At 43.3% G+C, this 21,841-nt stretch overlaps 1 long non-coding RNA gene across 1 annotated transcript; it reads left to right on the forward strand.

Moving 5' to 3' along the window:
* Positions 1–1,676: 1,676 nt before the first annotated feature.
* On the forward strand, positions 1,677–6,865 carry LOC142784714 (uncharacterized). Its single transcript, XR_012888742.1, has 2 exons — positions 1,677–1,824; positions 4,029–6,865. It is a non-coding gene; the product is annotated as an uncharacterized LOC142784714 (long non-coding RNA).
* Positions 6,866–21,841: the final 14,976 nt, after the last annotated feature.

A 21,841-nucleotide genomic window follows, 5' to 3' on the forward strand; every position in this document is an offset into this window, starting at 1 on the left:
TACACAGTGAAAATTTTTACAACCTTATGGGTGTAAAAGGGTGTTTTGCAGATTTACACCCTTTTTGAATGAATGTACCACCCTTTTCTTTGCTGGTACACCCTCAGAGAAGGGTGTAACTGGAAAAAGGGTGTTATTATGCCATTCGTGAGGGTGTTGAAGAACAGAAGGGTGTACACCTATAATTGTTGGAATAAAAATTGTTCCGTTTAACTTCCCAAAGCTGTCCTATAATCATTAGAGACGCTGTACCGAAGGGCTCCGAAAAGTTAAACCACCTGGGGTTACTTAAGGTGCACCTAAGTCTAACTACACAGGTCGCGCACTCTTTCTCGTCCATTAAAAATGTGGCCGCCGTGAACTGCCGGGATTCGATCCTGCGACTTGCGGGTCAACAGTTCAGCACCATAAGCACCAGACCACCGGCGCTGGAGTGCACGTGCAAGAATCGAGCTGCATCCATGCTTGCAAATAAAATACCACGCATAGCGCAAGGAATGCATGCCTTTCCTAAGATAACAATGTAGTAAGGATGAAAAAAATCAAGAAATGATTGAGGCATTGACATATTTTACAGAACACTAAGAATAATTGAGAAAATGTAAGAGACTAACTTCTCCTCGCACTGTATGATTCGACATGCTTTGCCGCTTTATATCGTCAACATTATATGTGAATAAATTAATGGGCTACTGTCACGTACTACGGACAGCACATATTCATGTGTAGAAGCAATTGAGAAAAAAAGCTTGAATTTATTACAAAAAACCCTTGCTCGGTCAAAAGCCGTTCGAGTGCAAGTTGTTTTCACAAGATTATCGAAGACGAGACGTGCTTGGTCGAAAAAGAAAACAATGCACTACCTTCTGCAACCATGCGGGAGCATGGGAAGTGGTTCTTTAGGTGAAGAAATAAAGCTCAGAGAATGGCACGGTCAGTGCACGCAGCGCCTTTGCGAAGCGAAGGGGAGAAGGGTGTGAGAGGAGGGAGAGACACGCCTCTCGCCACACACACACACAAACACACACACACATATATGTATATATATATATATATATATATATATATATTGTGGGACACTGCGACCCACGCCGTAAAATTTGTATTTGCTATCTATTCTGTTTGACATCCCCTCGGGGGGGGGGGGGCGGTGTATGAGGTGATCAGCAGGGGGCACTGCAACCACCGTCGAGTTAAAAAATTTAGGTCGAGTTACAGTGCCCCCTCTTTATTTCTCTATGTACCTATAGGGATTTACATTGCCCCTTAAGTGACCAAGGGCCGCCCCCGCCCCCCTTCCCCCGTGGTGGGCACGCCTATGCATAGGCACCATCAATCATTGCAATACAATTTTGTGTGTAAATGTGTGCGTCAACAATAGTACATTTCGAATTCAAGAACATGAGTGTTTTAGGTGATTATTACCGCTGTTGCTCATTTGTTAAAAATTCATTGTACCTACAAGCGTTTCAAACTTGGCGCGCTAAAGTCACGTTAATTTCGTTTTTTTGTAAAGATAAAATTATTTTGCCCCCTTAGTTTTTATGTTATATATGTCCGTTTACTTTTTATACTTAAACGCATTACTAAAGCATTTTATTGCGCCATTATACGTCTGCGGAGCTGTAACCACGATACATGTTTGGGCGTGCTTGCTCGCTGGTCGGGCGCTGCAGCTTGTCGGCTCTGCATCGTTTTTTTTCGTTTTTTGAGGTGTGCTTGCGCGCTGCGTTCGTGTTTTGTGTTCTGCCAGTGCTGCCTATTACGAAGATGAACTCTACTTAAGCGAGGACGTGTGGCGTTGCATTTTGGAACACTCGCCAGGTACGTACCTCATTCCTGCTGTCGGCGCTTTGTCAACACCGAGAGCGTGATGACGACGCCATGCTACGTTTTTCGTTACATGTGGGCGATAAGTGAAGTTTTTTAACGTAGCGAACCTGTTTGTGTGTGTCATTTCATCAGGATGAAGGTGTTTTTGTAGGAAGTCAAGCGTGGGCGAGCTTTTTCTTTCGATTCTAGCATGCTTCGGTGTGTGAAGCACATGGCGCGTGCGTGCGCAGTGGGAATTCGGCGGCGGATTTGTGCGAGTTGTGACGGCGCTCGCCTCTGTCGGCAGTGGTGTTGGCAGGGAGCCCTGCTCGCGATGGACCAATATTTTGGTTAAATAATTGTTGGGTGAAGACGGCGTTTGTTACCTGTAAGCGTTGATTACGCCTAGGGCGCTTATGTTTGGATCTCTTAACTTGAGGTTTTTTTTTTGCATGCCTGTTCATATTGTGTGCTACAGGAGTCAACGGGTTCATATGTTGTACGTCCAAAGCAGTTTGAAAAGTTTCATATGTTGTACGCCCTTTGTTTAAAGTGCTATCAGAAATTGCTGCGGGTTGCCGAACGTATGCCGGTGTATGCATCCACGCCGGCACGCATCTTTGAACTACCGTGTTACTCGAGTTCGCGTGCAGCATGCTGCCTCGTCTTAGGTACGGCTCGCAAGGCTTGCACGTATGTACGCTTAGGTGTTTATGCAGCCCGTTTAGTCAAATCTAAGCTTACGTTATACACTCGCAACATAGGTTGTCTGATGCGTTCGGAACCCATGAATTTTGAGCCGTTCGTTAAACTTGAACTGTATTTCCGAACAAAATTTTCATGGCTTATTGGGGCCGAATAACTGTAGCTTAACTGTGCGAGCCCTAATTCGATCAGTAGTTCATGCGGTAGAGCACATTTTATTTTATTCAGCTTGTTTTCGCTATGCTTAGATTTCATTATTTTGTGGTGGTTTATTAAATATTGTATGTGCCTCGCCCAAACTTTGTGTTCAAACTTTGCTAAGCAATTTTACTTGTACGAACAGTAAGAACAGTTTAGACCATCACCTCCAATGGCATTTAATAACAGATTACAAGCTTATGCCGATCTGGTCAGAAACACACATGAAAACATTGAAAAACCACACACTGGCCACGAATAGAAGCACAACCTTTGTCACTTGTGAATAGGGCTTTTGTGTGGGGGCCAAAACGTCATGCTTTCAATTAGGGTCAGCATGTTGTTTTGTCTTCACATCAGATGACAAGCTTCAGTAAATTCTATAGGCATGCGCTACAGTTGTAGAAGGGATCTGTGGTGTTTGGAGAAACGAATATATCATTTAACGCTCAAAACTTGCAATAATGTTATACATCATAGTATGCATACATAAGGCATGCACGTGTTGCTGTGAAAATGGAAAATTGGACAGTATGTTCATCTCACAATCATGAATATAGACTGCATGTTTCCAAGCTGTTGGCATTGACGCAATTACACAACTTCAGAAATCAGTCTCGTCAAACGTTTATTGTGTATTGCTAAATCGTGACCAATGCCTTCCAGTATTCTTGTTACTACCGATTGTTGCAGAAGCTTGCATGCTTTATTGGGATGGTATTTAGCTCAAGATGGGTGCGTTGTATTAGCATTTCCACATTTTTCCCATTATTTATTAGACAGCCTGCAATGAGGGGTATGTTAGGGATGAGTGAGGGGCACTGCCTCTTTAGCCACCTGGAATCATTGACTTAACAGCCATAATTTAGCAGTTGACATGAGTAATTTAGTCAAACCAATTTTCTATGTTATCAGCATAATCGTCCTAATGTAGGCAGCCGAAAGAAAGTTACATTAGTTGTGTTTAAACTAAAACTCGTAATATAACTTTATGTGTTACCTCCAATAGATACTTGATCAAAGCGCATACCATCATGTACGCGCTGCCCTATGAATTGGAATGTATACGCACTATGCCAGAGCGCTATTCAAGTATATTTTGTGACACATCTGTTATGTGAAAAATGCATGTTCTTTCGTAAGGTTGCAGCTATGTTCGCCAAAAAGATTGAGGATGTTTTTGTTGTAGCACGTCTAGTTTTCGTACATCCTACTCTTTCAAAACAAAACGTTCCAGATCATTCTAAATTGAGTTCCAAATTCTGCTCTGCTAACAGACACATCAGTAAATTGTTTTTTTGTTTCTCTCGCAGTCTATACATGCTCGTCGTAGGAAGAGAGTGTGGCAGACGTCTGGACTAGCCCATCATCAAGGCTGGCTCGTGGAAAATTTGACTGCTGGTGCACATCAGTGGCGCATGGCTTCTGTTTCTTCTGAAAAGCGAGCTGCAGAGAGCCACCTGGTAGCTGTATTTAAGGAGCACAAAGGTTCAGGGTGTTCAAAGTTAACCCTTTTGTTTTTCCTTAAAAGAGAAGTCAGCACTGTAAGTTATGTATGTAAAGCCACCTCTGACGATAGCTATGTATCCAGGAGGATGCAATGTGAGACAATAATTATCACTGTCAGCAGTGCCATTAAGTTTTATTAATCAAACTAATAGTGACCACAGCAGGAGATCATGTATGTGTTAAATATTTGATCCAGTCACATTTCTATATATTATCACTTGTAAGAATTCTAGCATGCCTGTGCTCAGATATGCTGCTGGAAATTTAGTTGCGGCTTGCATTATTATGTGTGCAGGACAGTGAGCACTAGCACAGACTCTGATTTCATGCATTTAATCTGACCGTCGGTGGAAGGCATGGGCAAACATTAAAATGGTTACTCTTGCTATTCGCTGGCGATAGCAAGAACCGACTGCACGTTCCGCGTTGGAGTGATATTTTGCTGAACCTCACTACCTTGCATGCGTAATCATGAAAAGCAAATTTAAACTTTCAAACGGGATATCTAGGAGCATAAACATAATAAAAAAAGTTTTCCAAGTGGGACTGTGTAGAAACACGACTGCCTCCAACTTTTTAATGCAAACATACCTGCTTATTTGCGTTTCTAAATTTTCAATATTTTAGGTTGATAGGCCAGATGACAGCATTATTTTATTACTTTGTGTCCCCCTGGACACAATCTGCCAAGGTGTTTTTCTGTTCCTAAGGCTAAAATTCAATGTAACTAGGCAGTGCATTTAAGAATGTGTCAGTGCTGCTTACTGAGCTTTTTATTGGGTATTTTGTTTTTTCAAAGATCTACTGAGTGTGTTGCTCGCCAGACTTGCATGTCATGGTGATTGATGCCTTATGTGCAATTGGCCATTTAGAAACACTTTTTGTGTTGTGATAAAAAGTAGCACAATAATGATTTTATCTTCAGTGTAACCTTGACTGAATATTCTATTTTAATATATTTTTGTTACTGTAGTTATTTCATTGCCTTTGGGAAGTTCAATTCATAAATACAATCAAGTGTTTTCCCACTGTCATACTTCATCGTACCTAACTTTGCCAATACCAAACCATGTCAGATATTTTACAGTGATACATACTCATGTTTAACATTGTTATTGATAACTGATAGAAGGCATACTAGAATATTGTAACGTGAGTCCTTGGATCAAAGGGTTGAATGGTGAATTTTTTCAACTGCATAGTAATATCTGCTTGCTTTATTTCATGTCAAGTGTAAGGAGAATAATATTTACCGAGGTTAACGTGTTAAACCCATAATATAATTATCAGGGACACTGGAGTATAGGGTTTCAGATATTTTGATCACCTGGGGTTCTTTAAATGCATCCACGTCTAAGCAGACAGGTGTCATGGATTTCCTCCTCAATCGAAATTGCAGCCACCACAGCCCTGGTTTGATTTTGTGGCCTTCAGTTTAGCAGTCAAGGGTTACTTGAAGCGTATATTGTGGGTTGTGGTCTTGCTTCCATGATGCATCTTAAGTACAGCAGTTTGGTGCCAACCAGGCATCTCTACTAGTGCACTGGTGTTTTGTATTTGCATTCACAATTTTCTGCAATATTTAACTATTTTATCAAGATGCATTTCTGAGCAGCTCTGCGAAGTGTGTGCTGGTGCTTATTACATTCCTAACTACGAAGTTTTTATTTTCCAGAACCTTTCAACCACAGCTTTCTTTCGTCTTTTGTCGCTTCAAAAAACACTCCTACCGTGCACCATTAAGTCATTGCCAAGCCACAAATTTCTCTGCGTCTCTTTTTCCTTTCCTCGTTTGTTAACGCTAGCGTGTCGCCTATCACCAAGCCACCTTTTTTCACTTTTTCTTTTCTTTTGTGTTTCTCTCGTAGTTGCTTATTCCCTTTGCAATCCGAACTTGCCTATTTCTCTGCCAACATGCCGCCAAATTCTTGAGGCAATTCCGTTGAGCGGGACACCTATGGGGATAGTGAAAGCATATTTTAACCAATGACCGTCCCCAATAAACACGTGGTCTTACAAACACATCTGGTGTCGCTTACCTTTGAAATCTTGGCATTTAAAAGTAGCCGCCTGCTTTTCTCTTGCGCCTTTTTGTAACCTGTTTCTTTGAGTCCCATTCATAGATGTTCAAGAACAGCATAGGCCAATCAGCAACCCCTCGTGATGGCCAAACGCGGGACCGTCTGCTGGCTTCGAACTTTCAACCTCTTTGCTTTTTTCGTGTCTGTAGCAGCCACCCATTGGCAGCACACAGCTCCTACTTTGGGTGTTTTCTTTTTTTTCTTTTTTTTCTCCACCCTCTGAGAACATTCTGAATCACTACCACACAACTTGAAATGAAGCAAGGACTGCACTCCTCTGCTTTATAGTTTTTTTTTCAGGCTACGATTGCCAACAGGGACACATGCCACCACCAGGAGATGACGTCTTTACTAACCCCCTTGAAACTAATATGCCAAGGATGAGAAGGCTAGGCACCTTTGACGAAGATAGGTTCTCGTATCGAAACTTTGGTCAGCCTCTCTGAGGCATTTCCACCTGTCGGCTCTCATTTTGATTTTGTTATGAAGAGTGTTTTTGAGAAATGGATGCTGTCTCTATTACCTAGAAAGAAACAGAAAAATAAAACTTGAAATTTTAATATGTGGTGAAGCTTCATGGGGTGAGGGCTGATCTGTTAATCATCTTTCTTCAGCCACTGACCTTATCTGTTCAATTATTGGCGGCAAACTGCTCTAACTGTATGTAGTATGTGAGAAATATAATAAATGTGTTTGCTTTCAGTTGAGAGAAAACCTGTGTTATGGTACATGTAGTTGACATTTATCTTACGCCAATATATGTCTACTTTTAGGAAGTGGGAAAAGATATTTATCAATAAGTGGAAATGATGTCTACCAAAGCAGCTCTGTCGCTTTTGTATAATCAGAAAGTTTGAAATGAACTAGGTGAGGCTGAACTCGCATGGTTTCGCCATACCAAGTGCAAGTGTAAATTAAGTTGATGAAATATGTATATGTCTGCATCCTGCATGAGACGTGTGCACTGTGACGGGTAATAATGTTTTCAATATAATGTGTTTGTGTGTCTACACAAACGTATGCATACCAAGCACCCTTGCAGTATCGACTCACTGAGCCACCATTTGATATACCCGAGATGTTTATGCTGTTTAACACTAAATATTTGTATTTAATTGTATAACTATAAAAGGCAGTCTAAATTTCTATAGTCGGCTTTACAAAGAAGGCTTTGAGGAATATCATTGCATTTCAGTAAGCTTGCTTATACACACACACACATACACACACACACACACACACATATATATATATATATATATATATAATGAGATCAAACAGACAATATTGCCAAGGAAAGTATAGGGGAAGTTATAAGTCCGAATTGTAATGTAAATGTGAAGAAAGAAATGTGCGTGAAAAGATAACTTCCCATGGACAGGAACAGAACCTGCGACCTTCGAATAACGCGTTACTCAAAGGTCGCACACCCTTTCAACACCCTCTTAGAAGGGTGTTGAACACCCTAACATTTTGGTGAACACCCTTCGTGTAGGGTGTTCAGCTAACACCCTTTCAGTAGGGTGTATCTGAAAACACCCATAGTGTGTTACTTTGGCGACGAGCCAGTTTACACCCTTAAGAGTGTAAAAAAATTTACTGTGTACGTCGAATAATGCGGCCGTTTTCTGCCACTCATTTACTATTATAACATATAGCTGTTGTACATCCAGGTTAACTGTAGCATCCGTCTGAGATGATTATGTATTAAATACGCCATACTCACTGTGCCGTAGACTTTTCCAGCAGCGGGAAACAGAGAAATATGACCTTGCGAATACGCCTTCTTCAATTGATATTGTTAGTAATGTGCAAGAGGAATGAGCCTAGAATCTAATAATTTAATTATTGTTGGAAAGAGAACGAGTGTTGTCCGCACGTGGCTCCAAGTTCACTGAAAGCTGTAACTGCTAGCAAGTCAGTCAACACAACGCGTAATGCAAATTGAAATGTGCAGGAGGCTTAACAAGCTTGAGAGCAGCTTTCGATTGAACAGGAGCATCACCCATCGACTCTTTGCATTCCCCAGTCTTTTCAGATATCTCGTTACTGTAAATATTGTAGGCCTTTGAAACTAGGCAAGCTGCAGCGACTACCTGACAGCTTTTATAGGTTTCGTTTCTGCTTTACTCGTCTGAGCATTCCGGACTTCATTTCAGCGAGCACCAACCGTAATGAATGTGGAGCTCACGTTCTTGAGAATTCTGGCGAATGTCTTGGTGCATGTTTTATGAAAGCGATTTCAGTGCACCACCAAGCATCTTCTCGCGCGAAAAAAAGGACAACTTTCTTGATAATATACGTGTTATCTCTGCATAGAGACATCCGTTCTCTAAAAGTTTTTAGATGTTTTAGTTTTTCGGTTGAGTCGAGTAAGCCTTTCCTTGTTGGATAAAAACTTACATGTGCATGTTTGGATGTACACTGCTTCTGCAATTTTAATGCGTTTCGTGTATGAGGTGAACAATAGTAGAACAGATTGAAGCAACTTCCCTGAGTGCACTATTCACCACCTTGTCATATTTCTTCCGAGACATGGTTGTAGAGCGAAGAAAACAAGTATTCCTTCCAGAAATTGCTGCTGCCTTTTTAGGTAAACCTTCTACTTGTATTGCAGTGTTTACACCGTGGCAATAGTGCCTTCACTAAACACATGTAGTATTTCAATGTAAACATTCGACAAATGTCTGTCTGGTTGGGCAAGTAAACTGGAAACGACTTAGACCAAAAAGTACGCGTTTTTTTTTTTTTTTGAAGATGCGTAAATCCGACGTTTCAGAACCGACTGGGTTCCTTCCTTAGAGGGGACTGGGCTTACGTTGCGGCAATGTACTTTTTGTTCGGAGTTTAAATCGTTTTCCACGTGCATAATTACTTCGCGTAATAACATCGCCCGTACACAAAGGATCCTTGTTGTCTACACGAGACTAAACACTACGTTTGAGCGTAATTTATCAGCAAATATATACGCTGAACAATAGCAAAAAGCATTATAGAGACACGTTGACAAGATTTCTAACAAGCCTGTTGACCACTAAGGCGCTGCAGCTGTTTTAGACAGATCTCCTTTTACCATTGATGAACAACAAAGAAAACATGAAGTGCAACCAGCAAGGCACCTTGATCTCTTTGTGTTATTCTAGGTGAAATATTTTTCATGACAGGTAGCTCTTTCCGTGCACTCCACCCAGGACAATGTAATGGTGATATTGTCTGAAGCATTACATCCGGAAAGCCCAACACGTATAGGGCATACCACCGCCGAGAGTTCTGAAGCCATTCTAGTGGCTAAGGTACTCGGCTGCTGACCCGCAGGGCGCGGGTTCGAATCCCGGCTGCGGCGGCTGCATTTCCGATGGAGGCGGAAATGTTGTAGGCCCGTGTGCTCACATTTGGGTGCACGTTAAAGAACCACAGGTGGTCTAAATTTCCGGAGCCCTCCACTACGGCGTCTCTCATAATCATACAGTGGTTTTGGGACGTTAAACCCCACATATCAATCAAGTTCTGAAACCATAAATAAATTGGGTGTTCTTTCACTTGCACAAACATCACAGAACTCAGTGCGGCGTCAAGCCTTCATCGAAATCCGACCTTCGCGGAAATCGAGGCCAAGAGTGAACGCGTGACCTTCGGTTTAACAGCCAAGTACCGTAATTTCTACACCACCCTGACTGTGGCAACGGCCAGCTTCTTTCAATCAAATGCAGTGTATTAGAAAATGGCAGATAATTGGTTCATTTGACAAAGCTAAGCAGAATGAGCAGCACGTTTTATAAGGAATACTTAAGAACTCGGAAGCCACTTTCGAATACAAAAAACATTATCGATCCCTCCATTATAGAAACACTACCGTGAAATCTGTTCATACAGAAATAGTTGTATGTGGATTGCACATTGATATAAGAAAGCTCGCGCAATGTACACTGGTGTTTGACAGATATGCTACCACCTAACATGGACGCGTTCACGTTGAATGTTAGTCTTACAACTCCATTCGATGAATAATACTGATAATTAATAATTAATCAAACCCACAGGGTCATAGTAGCTCGTGGTAGCTGTACCAGTAGCGGAACGAGAGAAAGCAATGTGATAGCCATAAGAGCATAAGAGATGGGCCTTCTAACTTTGGCCAAGATCGCCTACTCGCGGAATGTTGGAGTTACTGAACACCACCGCAGAGAGAAATGCAACACTCATCGTGTCTTTCCTTGGGCCGGCCGCGATTACTTGCAGGTTGAGCGTAAGTGTGGAACGCGGAGCAAACCCCAGGCGCAGCCAGCGGGCATCGCAGTCATTTTAATTAAAGATGACTTCTTTCTCGCGAGTATGTCACGCAGCCGGCGTCCGCACTCCCCATACGCATACGCGACTCTCCTTTTTCCCTCACTCCAACAGCTCCTCGTTACTCTAACCCCTTCTCTCCTACCCCCTACGTGCATGTTGTAGGCCCGTGTGCTCAGATTTGGGTGCACGTTAAAGAACCCCAGGTGGTCTAAATTTCCGGAGCCCTCCACTATGGCGTCTTTTATAATCATATAGTGGCTTTGGAACGTTAAACTCCACATATCAATCATTACCCCCTACGTGCACTCGCACTCCCATTGCACATGCGCATCTCCTTCTATCTTTTTTCGCTTTCTCGCTCCTCCCCTCCTGAATGCTGACGCAGGGAGCATCTGCTAGCAAGTTTTTTTTTATTGAAACAACCGGCTTTTCGCGCTACGCAACTGTTAGCTCGCCACCCCCTATATATATATTCAGTGGATACTGATTTATTTATGGGTTCAACGTCCCAAAACCACGATCTGTTTATGACAGGCGCCGTAGCGAATGGCTCCGGAAATGTTGACCACCTGGGGTTCATTAAAGTGCACCCAAATCTGAGCACACGAGCCTACATTTTCGCCTCCATTGGAAATGCAGCCGCCGAAGCAGGGATTCGATCCCGTGACCTGCGGGTCAGCAGCCGAGTACCTTAGCCACTGGACCACCACGGCGGGGCTATATTCACTGGATCTTGACCAACAAGGTTGTGCCGGGGAGAGCTTTCTCCTGTGTGTTGTTGAAAAATAGGAATTTGTAGCATGCGTGGTAAATAAAAAATTACACCATCTCCCTAAAGAGGACCATGGAGTCATGCGGGGCATTGAGGAAGTTTCTAAGACAACGTCCACGTGGTGTGTGGTAACGAACTAAGCTAGCAATGTGATAGCACGCTAGGTTCACCCTGTATTTAGACTGAGGGAGCTGCATTGTGCTATAGCATCATGTCGTCGAAAATTGGCCTCTGGACCGGACGGCATTAGGTACAATAGGCTAAAGAAGCTTGGGCCCACAGGCACAACTATTAGATGCGGAGCATCTAATACTCGAGGCTTGTAGTGCGGCGCCGTCCGCAAGCTTCCTCCTCCTTCTTTCACCATCTGTGCATCCCTTCCTCCTCTACACACCACGCGCGCTTCACTCCTCCACCATCTGTGCACCCTTCCTCCTCTACACACCGCGTGCGCTCCTCCTCTTCACGAACATTCGCTAGCTGTATAATGTAGCGCGCATGCGCCGTCACGCTTCGAGAACATCGGCAGCTGACGCGCGCGCATGCGCCATCGCGCTTCGAGAACATCAGCAGCTGACGCGCGCGCATGCGCCGTTGCGCTTCTCCCCCTTCTCGAACATTCGACAGCTGACGCGCGCATGCACCGTCACCCACCATATGTGCCGCGCGCGCTTCTCCCCTTCGAGAACATTCTACAATTCTCCTGATTCTCCAGTGGACGCGCATGCGCCGTCGCGCTTCAAGAACATTCAACAGCTGACAGTGCATGCGCCGTCGCGCTGTATATATACTCAAGGTCGGCGCTCGCTCGCTCAGTTGCCGCTCGTCGGTTGGTTTGTACGGCGCGTCGACGTCCAAGGTCGTGGTGAAATGAATTCCAACGAATCCACAAACACAATGATCGACGTCCCTTCGACCAGCGCCGCCCTTTCGCATACGTGTGTACTTGTTCACTCATTTAACACCCCCTCCTACAACCACGTTAACCAATTTAGCCATCGACCCAAGTAAGTCGCAATTGAACACCCCATTTCACAACCACGTTAACCAATTTAGCCATCGACCCAAGTAAGTCGCACTTTAACACCCCGTTAACCAATTATATGCTCCGCATCCTCCTCAGTGTTCCCCCGAGGGAAGCTGCGGGCTATTTTTTTCTTAGATATTTACAATAATCTATGGATGCGAGAAATTGTACCCGAGTCTTGGAAGTTTGCTCTCATCATTCAGATCTTAAAACTGGCCAAGACGTTCTTAAACGTTGAATCCTTCCGCCCAATTGGTCTGACGAGCTGTCTATGTAAGGTGATAGAAAAAAGTGATTGATGTGCAACTTCAATGGTGGTGCAACAGAACTGGTGTATTATCCAACTACTTAACAGGTTTTCGAAAACAGAGATGCACAATGGATGCAATACCAGACATATTCACGTATGTGGAGCATGAACGCACCTTTGGTAGTTCGACGGTCGCATAGTTCTTAGACATCAAAAGGGCATTTCTGCACAGTATGTTGGAACTCGGACTGTCCGGCAGTCTCTGTGCTGGATATCTAAATTTTTATCAGGTCATATAATATTCATTCAGATGAGCGAAGGAAAAAGTGCGGAACACGACATCAGACAGAGAGTGCCACAAGGAAGCGTACTCAGCCCTTTTCTCTTCAACTGTGTTATGGCTGATTTAGCTAAAAGACTGCCTTTCAGGTTGAAATACTCCTTATATGCAGATGATGTGTGCATTTGAGCATCTGGCACGGACATACGGTTAACTCGGATTGCATTGCAAGACGGCATAAGTATTATCAACAACTTTCTGAAGAAAGAGGAATGATTCTATCGCACGCAAAGACAGCTGTATTGCCCTTCACCCGTAAGAAGTTAAAGAGGTTCAATCTCAATTTAGAAGGAGAACCACTAAAGTTTGTGACAGCAACATCGGTTTCTCAGAGTAATACTTGATTGGCAGCTATCATGGGCACCTCACATAAAGAAACTTGAAAACGAGGTGAGTACGCTAGTGAATATACTCCGCAGAATCGCTGGGACATCATAGGGCGGATCTGTATCATTCATGCTCGGTGTTCACAATGCTTTCATACGAGAAATAGTTGGATATTCTTCGACAGTCTTACATGGCCTTTCCTGCACTTCAGAGGAGCGACTTCAAAGACTATTAGCTAGGGGACTGCGCGTCTGCATAGGTGTTCCACGAGCGACTTCAAACAGCCTTGTCATAGAAGAGACTTAACAACCATCCTTTCCAGTCATGAAGACAATCAAAACATGCCGCCATTTTTTTGCTTCCAAACGCAACACATGCACCACCTATTGGCATAGGAGATTTTACGAAGAAATAAAAGCAATGCTCATAAAGATATACAGAGTAATGTACATATAGTATCAAGAAATTAATTTCGGAGCTCTGAAATGGACCCTCCTCCATGGCTGCTTGCAATACCAAGCATTGAATTCTCAGTGGATGGCATTATCAGAAAGAGAGACATGTTCATCCAAGCTTCTCAACAACTAGCGCTTTATCAGATACACATGCGGTATCCAGGGTGCATACACATGTACACAGATGGCTCAAGTATTGCAACGTCTTGAAGATCGGCATTTATCGTACCGCAGCTTAATACTCAGGAATCGTTTAAATTATGTCGCATGACGTCATCTACTACAGCTAAGCTCTTCGCTATTCTGTATACTCTAAAGTTTATAAACTCGGCAGCAGACGCTAGAAAATGGGTACATTTCAGTGACTCAGATGCCGCATTAAGATCACTCTCTAGTACAAACAAGACAGTAATAAGTGATATTATGACATACAAAACGCTGAAAGAGCTCACCAAAGCCAACAAGGCACAGTATGAGATCAAATTTCAATGGATACCTGGCCATTGCAACATTCCTGGAAACACAGCTGCCGATGAAGCAGCACAACAAGCACATCGTAAAGATGTTACTGTTTCTTTACCAATTTCGAAAAATGAATTGCGCAGTATTATAAAGACAACAACTTTCAACATGAGCAAAACTGCTTGATTTGACCAAAGTACAAAAAGCTGCGATTTATAACACATCTATCCATTTATTGAATTCAAAATTACGCTGGCATTAGATAGAAGTATGGAAACTCTAATTCACTGATTGAGGCTAGGCCCCGCATACACGAAACAATTTTTGCACAGAATCGGCAGAGCTAAAACTCCCGTTTGCGAATGTGGATTTATTGATGAAGACGTATTCACCTTTTCCTAGATTTTCCACATCATGACACGCCGAGACGCCGTCTTAAATCTGAACTGTTGGCATTAGACCGCAGACCGTTTAGCATGAAGAAACTTCTGGGCCCGTGGCCAACTGGAATTTTACAGTCGCACGCTTCAAAAGCATGAACACATTTTTTACAAGACAGCGGAATTGCTGACAAGTACTAAGAAACAACGAACTTTCATTTGTATAACACATGTACTTATTGTGTGCAGTATCATGTGACACCCATCAGGTGAGTGTTGTGAAGTGAATGAAGTGTCGACTATGGGTACACACGAGCGAATACATCTTCATAAGGACGAGACGTGTGCTCTGCAGTATTGTGCTGGGTGGACCCAATATTAACAAGGAAGATTATCAGAGACTTCATTCGGTGACTTTTGAACATTTACTTGTCATTATTTTGTGATATGTGCGTACAAGTGTGTCTTTGCATATCTGTCCCCGAATGTTCTAGTTTCCATGCACTGCTTTGTATGTTTTACTTCAAGATACGTGTTTAAGTTTCACTCAACGGCTAAAGAGTAGCCGACACCATAATGGTGCGCCAACATCTCTTTATATATCATATCAATAAAAAAAGCACCACAAACCGGTAAACACCTCTAATAAAAGCACCGGGAAGATGGTGTAGTATTTTAGCATAAATTAATACTCTTCACGACACCAACGCTTGCGGTAAGCTCGTAACCTGAGCGTGTGTCGAGACGTTCACAAAAATGCATTTCTCCTATTGGAAACCCAATGAAAGCGACAGAGACATGGAAGCCACTAGTTGAAGGAACTAATCGCAGATGCTGCGGTCTTGGTGCATACCGCAGTTTATTGAGAATGCTGTGAGAAGGCAGTGAAAGGTACACATAAATGCCCCCACCTCCTCGAGGGCATTTGTTACAAAATACGAATGCATTGCGTAGCGTTCATAACGGCGTTTCGCGTATGGGAACGCAGCATTAGAAAAATAAGTTTGGTATGCGTTCCCAGCTCTAGTAACTAGCATGTATGGTTAAAAAATACTATAAAGGGAATGAAACAAACAGCGTTTTCGGCTCGCTGTTAGCGTTTCACAGCAGCGTCCTGAGCACCCATTTACGAGTGTTCTTGAGAGGCACCCATCAAGTGAACGGTCAAAAGTGAAGCGTCAGCAGACGGAAAAGTGGGGCGCAGGCAGGACAGAGACGAACGGCAAGAAAAAAAGCGTTCAAATACTCCACTTATCCTCTCTTACACTCTCTCGCATCACGTGCTCTGGTTGCTAGGGGCGAGAATAAGCATTCGAAGGTCTTGCTAAGGGAGAGGGAGTGACAGTAGAAATTGGGGCTGGTGCCACGGACGCCGCGGACAACGCCGAATACCAGACATAGCTCGGCTAACCCCCGTATTCAGAAATGCTGCTTGACTTCAACTTGACTTAAACTTTATTTGAACTTGACTTGAAACTGCCTTCAATTCAGCGTGTTTGAAAATGCGTCTACGCGTTTGGTCTGTCTTGGCATCGCCTCAACACAGCGCGTTAGCAAAGCGTTTGTCCAGCATTGAAGTCGGTGGCAAGTCAAGTTGCAGTCAAGATGTGTTCCTGAATACGGAGGTAAGAAATGCATTCGCATTTGAAAAAACTTTCAAACTATCGGACCTTGCCGTAGTAGCTAGCGTGCCCAATATCTCTTGTTGTGAACCCAGAGGTCATGCACTTAGTTCCCGTCGAAAGACCTTTGTGTTCTGCCGTGCGTACTTTTTGACGTCATTTGCGTGACCGGAAATACCTTACGGAAGACTAGGTGGGCCCCGGCATAAAACACTGTCGTGTTAAAAATTGGCTGATTCAGGATTTTCGCCTTAATAGGCTTGGCTCTTCGCCGCGCCGTGCCACTTTTCATTATGTACATTCACCCATTGATCCTGCTAACCACACACACACACACACACACACACACACACACACACACACACACACACACACACACACACGCACACGCACACACACACACACACACGCAAACGCGCACACACACACACACACACACACACACACACACGTTAGTACCCTCTTTAGCAGCACTTTTTCGAGACAGTGTGCCCACTAGATCTGTATTTACTAAGTGTACCGGCTAGGACTGTATCAGAGAATGCACTGTAATGTGTGTGTACATTGTAATTGGTGCCATGCTTTGAAACAGGAGAAATCACGCACGTGATACCTTTTTGAAGTTATGCAAGTCGCATGATAAGACGCCCGAAAGCAATCTGCGCTTGTTCCACGCTTTACTGCGGTACTGCAGTTCACACTATGACTTCTGTACATAGCATGCGCAAGCTTGTGAAACATGAAAGTTACATTTGGTGCAATCAAAACACTAATGACGTTCCCTGGTAGAACACCTTTTGACTACGCAGAAGGCCTGAGTACGATTCCACTTCGGGTACGTAATTTCTTTCTTATTTGAATCTATGTTGATTTATAGGTCTTGGACCACAATTTTTGACCACAATTAAGAAGCCGACCGCCACTCTAGAATTTATGCACGTCGTACTCTTCAATAGCATCGCGTTAAATTGCTTTACGGGCACGCTGATAAACACAAACGCTGATGATATTTTGGGCCTTATCCTAGAGCCACAGATGAAGCTCAGTGGAACCAAAGTAAAGAAGTATCTCTTAGCGCCTTCCTTTGAGAACGATAACCCCCTCTTGCGATAAGATGGTTGCTAATTACGGTGCCCAATTCTATAGATGCTGTAGTGGCTTTCTTGAGGCATTATATAGGAAAAGAGTAATGGCACTCCAGGCATACCTATACCCCGCGCTTTGATGCCACAGTTACAGCCTTCTATCTGTGCAGCCATGGACACTGGAGTCATAATTAGGTTTGGGACTCGCGGTAAGGGGAGAGAAGAGGGGCTGGCAGCGCTGTGATGAGCTTGCCAACGTGCTTTCTAGAAAAGTGGGCCTGTTGCGTCTTCATACAAACGTGACAAGGTTCATTAGTGAGAAGTTCGGGGAGAATTATTCGACCAGTGCTTTAGACTAACGATGAAAACAAAGGCAAAAACAAGCAATGTATTCTCCTTAAATAGATGCGTGATCAAAGCCCTCACCGCTAGCTAACAAAAGAAAGCATAGTTATAGGTTGAGGAACAAGAAACATTTGCAGTCACTCTGATACAGAGCATGTGGTAACCTGAACTTGGCAACGTTTAACGCTAGAACCTTATCTAGTGAGGGAAGTCTAGCTGTTCTATTCGAGGAGCTAGAGGGTGTTAAATGGGATATAATAGGGCTCAGTGAGGTTAGGAGGACAGATGAGGCCTATACGGTGCTACAGAATGGGCACGTCCTTTGCTACAGGGGCTTGGCAGACAGAAGAGAACTGGGAGTGGGGTTCCTGATTCACAGAAACATAGCTGGCAACATAGAAGAATACTATAGCATTAATGAAAGGGTGGTAGGTATCGTAATTCAACTGAATAAAAGATACAAGATGAAGGTAGTACAGGCTTACGCGCCTACATCCAGCCATGATGACGCTTCAGTTGAAAGCTTCTATGAAGACGTGGAATCGGCAATGAGTAAGGTAAAAACACAGTATACTATAGTGATGGGCGACTTTTATGCAAAGGTAGGGAAGAAGCAGGCTGGAGACCAGGCAGTAGGAGATTATGGCATCGGTACTAGAAACGCCAAAGGAGAGCTACTAGTAGAATTCGCAGAACGCAATAATTTACGGATTTTGAATACCTTCTACCGAAAACGAGAAAACCGCAAGTGGACATGGAGGAGCCCTAATGGCGAAAATAAGAACGAAATAGACTTTATAATGAGTGCACACCCTGGAATCGTGCAGGATGTGGAAGTGATTGGCAAGGTACGATGCAGTGACCATAGAATGGTGCGGTCTCGAATTCGCCTAGACTTGAAGAAGGAACGACAGAAACTGATACGCAAGAAGCCAATCAATCAGCTAGCACTGAGAGGGAAAGTACAGGAATTCAGAGTGTCGCTGCAGAACAGGTACTCGGCTCTTAGTGTGGGAACCAACCTTAGCGTAGATACAATGAATGATAATCTGACGAGTATCATTACGGAGTGTGCAGTGGAAGTTGGAGGCAGGGTAGTTAGACAGGGCACTGGCAAGCTTTCCCAGGAAACAAAGAACCTAATTAAGAAGCGTCAAATCATGAAAGTGTCAAGTACAACAGGCAAAATCGAACTGGCAGAGCTTTCGAAGCTGATTAATAGACGTAAGGTATGCGATGTAAGAAGGTATAACATGGAGAGAATTGAACACGCTCTGAAAAACGGAGGAAGTGCCAAAGCATTGAAGAGGAAACTTGGGATAGGCAAAAGTCGAATGTATGCACTAAGGGACAAAGACGGCAAAATAACTACCAATATGGATAGGATAGTAAAAATAGCGGAGGAGTTTTACAGAGATCTATACAGTAGGCGAGACAACCACGACCTTAATACTATAAGAACTAGCAGTAACCCAGATTACACCCCACCAGTAATGTTAGAAGAAGTCAGAAAAGCTTTGGAGAGCATGCAAAGGGGCAAAGCTGCTGGTGAGGATCAGGTAACATAAGATCTGCTGAAAGATGGACGACAGATTGTGTTAGAAAAACTAGCCACCCTGTTTACGAGGTGTCTCCTGACGGGAAGAGTACCAGAGTCTTGGAAGAACGCTAACATCATCTTAATACATAAGAAAGGAGATGACAAGGACTTGAAGAATTACAGGCCGATCAGCTTGCTCTCTGTAGTATACAAGCTATTTACAAAGGTAGTTGCTAACAGAGTAAAGAAAACATTAGAATTCAATCAACCAAAGGAACAAGCAGGATTTCGAACAGGCTACTCAACAATTGACCACATTCATACTATCAATCAAGTAATAGAGAAATGCTCAGAGTATAATCTACCACTATACATAGCCTTCATAGATTACGAGAAGGCGTTTGATTCAGTAGAAATATCAGCCATCATGCAAACACTGCGGAATTAGGGCGTAGATAAAGTATATATAAACATTCTGGAAGAAATCTACAGGGGATCAACTGCTACCATAGTGCTTCATAAAGAAAGCAACAGAATACCAATCAAGAAGGGTGTAAGGCAGGGGGACACAATTTCCCCAATGCTATTTACCGCGTGCTTACAGGAGGTTTTCAGAAGCCTAGAATGGGAACAGTTAGAGATAAGAGTCAATGGAGAATACCTTAGTAACCTGCGCTTCGCCGATGACATTGCATTGCTGAGTAACTCGGGGGACGAATTGCAACTCATGATTATGGAGTTAGACAAGGAGAGCAGAAAGGTGGGTCTTAAAATTAATCTGCAGAAAACGAAAGTAATGTACAACAACCTCGGCAAGGAGCAGCGCTTCGAGATAGGTAATAGTGCACTTGAAGTTGTAAAAGATTATGTCTACTTAGGGCAGGTAATAACCGCAGAGCCGAACCACGAGATTGAAGTAACTAGAAGAATAAGAATGGGGTGGAGCACATTCGGCAAGCACTCTCAAATTATGACAGGTAGATTGCCACTATCCCTAAAGAGGAAGGTATATAACAGCTGTATCTTGCCGGTACTTAGCTACGGAGCAGAAACCTGGAGACTTACAAAGAGGGTTCAGCTTAAATTGAGGACGACGCAGCGAGCAATGGAAAAAAAAGTGGTAGGTGTAACCTTAAGAGACAAGAAGAGAGCAGAGTGGATTAGAGAACAAACGGGGGTTAAGGATATCATAGCTGAAATCAAGAAGAAGAAATGGACATGGGCAGGGCATGTAGCTCGTAGACAGGATAACCGCTGGTCATTAAGGGTAACTGGCTGGATTCCCAGAGAAGGGAAGCAGTTAGGGGGAGACAGAAGGTTAGGTGGGCAGATGAGATTAAGAAGTTTGCGGGTATAAATTGGCAGCAGCAAGCACAGGACCGGGTTAACTGGCGGAACATGGGAGAGGCCTTTGTCCTGCAGTGGACGTAGTCAGGCTGATGATGATGATGATGATGATGATACAGAGCTATGCATGGACTGTGATGAAAAGAATACCTGTAAGAAGTGCGACACAGACAGCCTATCAGCACCACGGGGAAACCACAGGCTGCCACGTCTTCACTAATGCTATTATAAGAAGCAGCTGTTCCCTGTGATTTCGTAACATTTCCGCATGTGTTGATCCCGCGAAGACTCGCTTACGAACTCTCTTTTATCCCGCAGCATCTGGCAAGATACAGAAATGCATTTAAGGCGAGTATATATACTGTATCAGCCAGAAGAGTACGCTCTGTTTGTGTTCCGCATAGTGAAGGTGACTTCTCGCTATATGTGGTAGAAAAATAAGGCAGCCTCGCACTTAGGGTTCCAAGCGTGTGTGAAGTGTGGAGCTCGACGGGCTTCACTGTTTCTCTTTGGTTTTCTTTCTCCCTTTCTGTTTCTTTTCTCTCGTCTTTCTATTTTAATTGTTTTTTCTATATCTTTATTTCTGCCTCTTTCTATCTCTGTCTCAATCCCTCTCTTTCCCTCTCTGTTTCTGGCTTTCTTTGTCTTTTGTTTTTTCTGTTTTTTTGTCTTAAGGTTCTCTCTCGCTTACTTTCTTTGGTGCATTTCAGTTTTATAGCTTGCTCTTCCTCATTCTGTGTAACGTATACATTTTAAAATATAGAGCACTGAACCTGTATATTGCAACTTTTAAACAGAGCAGAAGGATGCACTGGAGGATTACAGGTTGTTGGCATAATATTGTAATAACTTTTACCAATAAAGGAGGTGCGAGTGGTATTATAAACAAGCACCGCTATGTCAGGAAGCCCATACTAAGACAATCATCAGAGTCCTCATTCCTACCAAGCACTAAGTGGCAACCATACCGTAGACTTCAAACATGAGATTAATTGCGCTGCTTTTTCTCTTATCAGGATCAGCGCTTAAAAAGGACAAAAAAGCACAAGAAAGTGCACGACAAAAGCACCGTAATTCAAGTCAGATCTTATTGTGTGCTTATTGCGATGAGTATGTTTCAACTAGCCCAATTTGCTATTTTGCTGCTGTTTAACATCTTAATAAAGTTAAAATCGAGGCGAAGAATCCCCTTCTTCTGCTCGGTCGTGCAGCTCTTAGATAATACCACTTATATAACTTTTTCCAAAGCAATAAACAGGATAGCCCAATATGCATTTGAGGGGGTACTTTGCTG

The sequence above is a fragment of the Rhipicephalus microplus genome, unplaced genomic scaffold (genome assembly GCF_043290135.1).
Source record: "Rhipicephalus microplus isolate Deutch F79 unplaced genomic scaffold, USDA_Rmic scaffold_15, whole genome shotgun sequence".
NCBI lineage: Eukaryota > Metazoa > Arthropoda > Arachnida > Ixodida > Ixodidae > Rhipicephalus > Rhipicephalus microplus.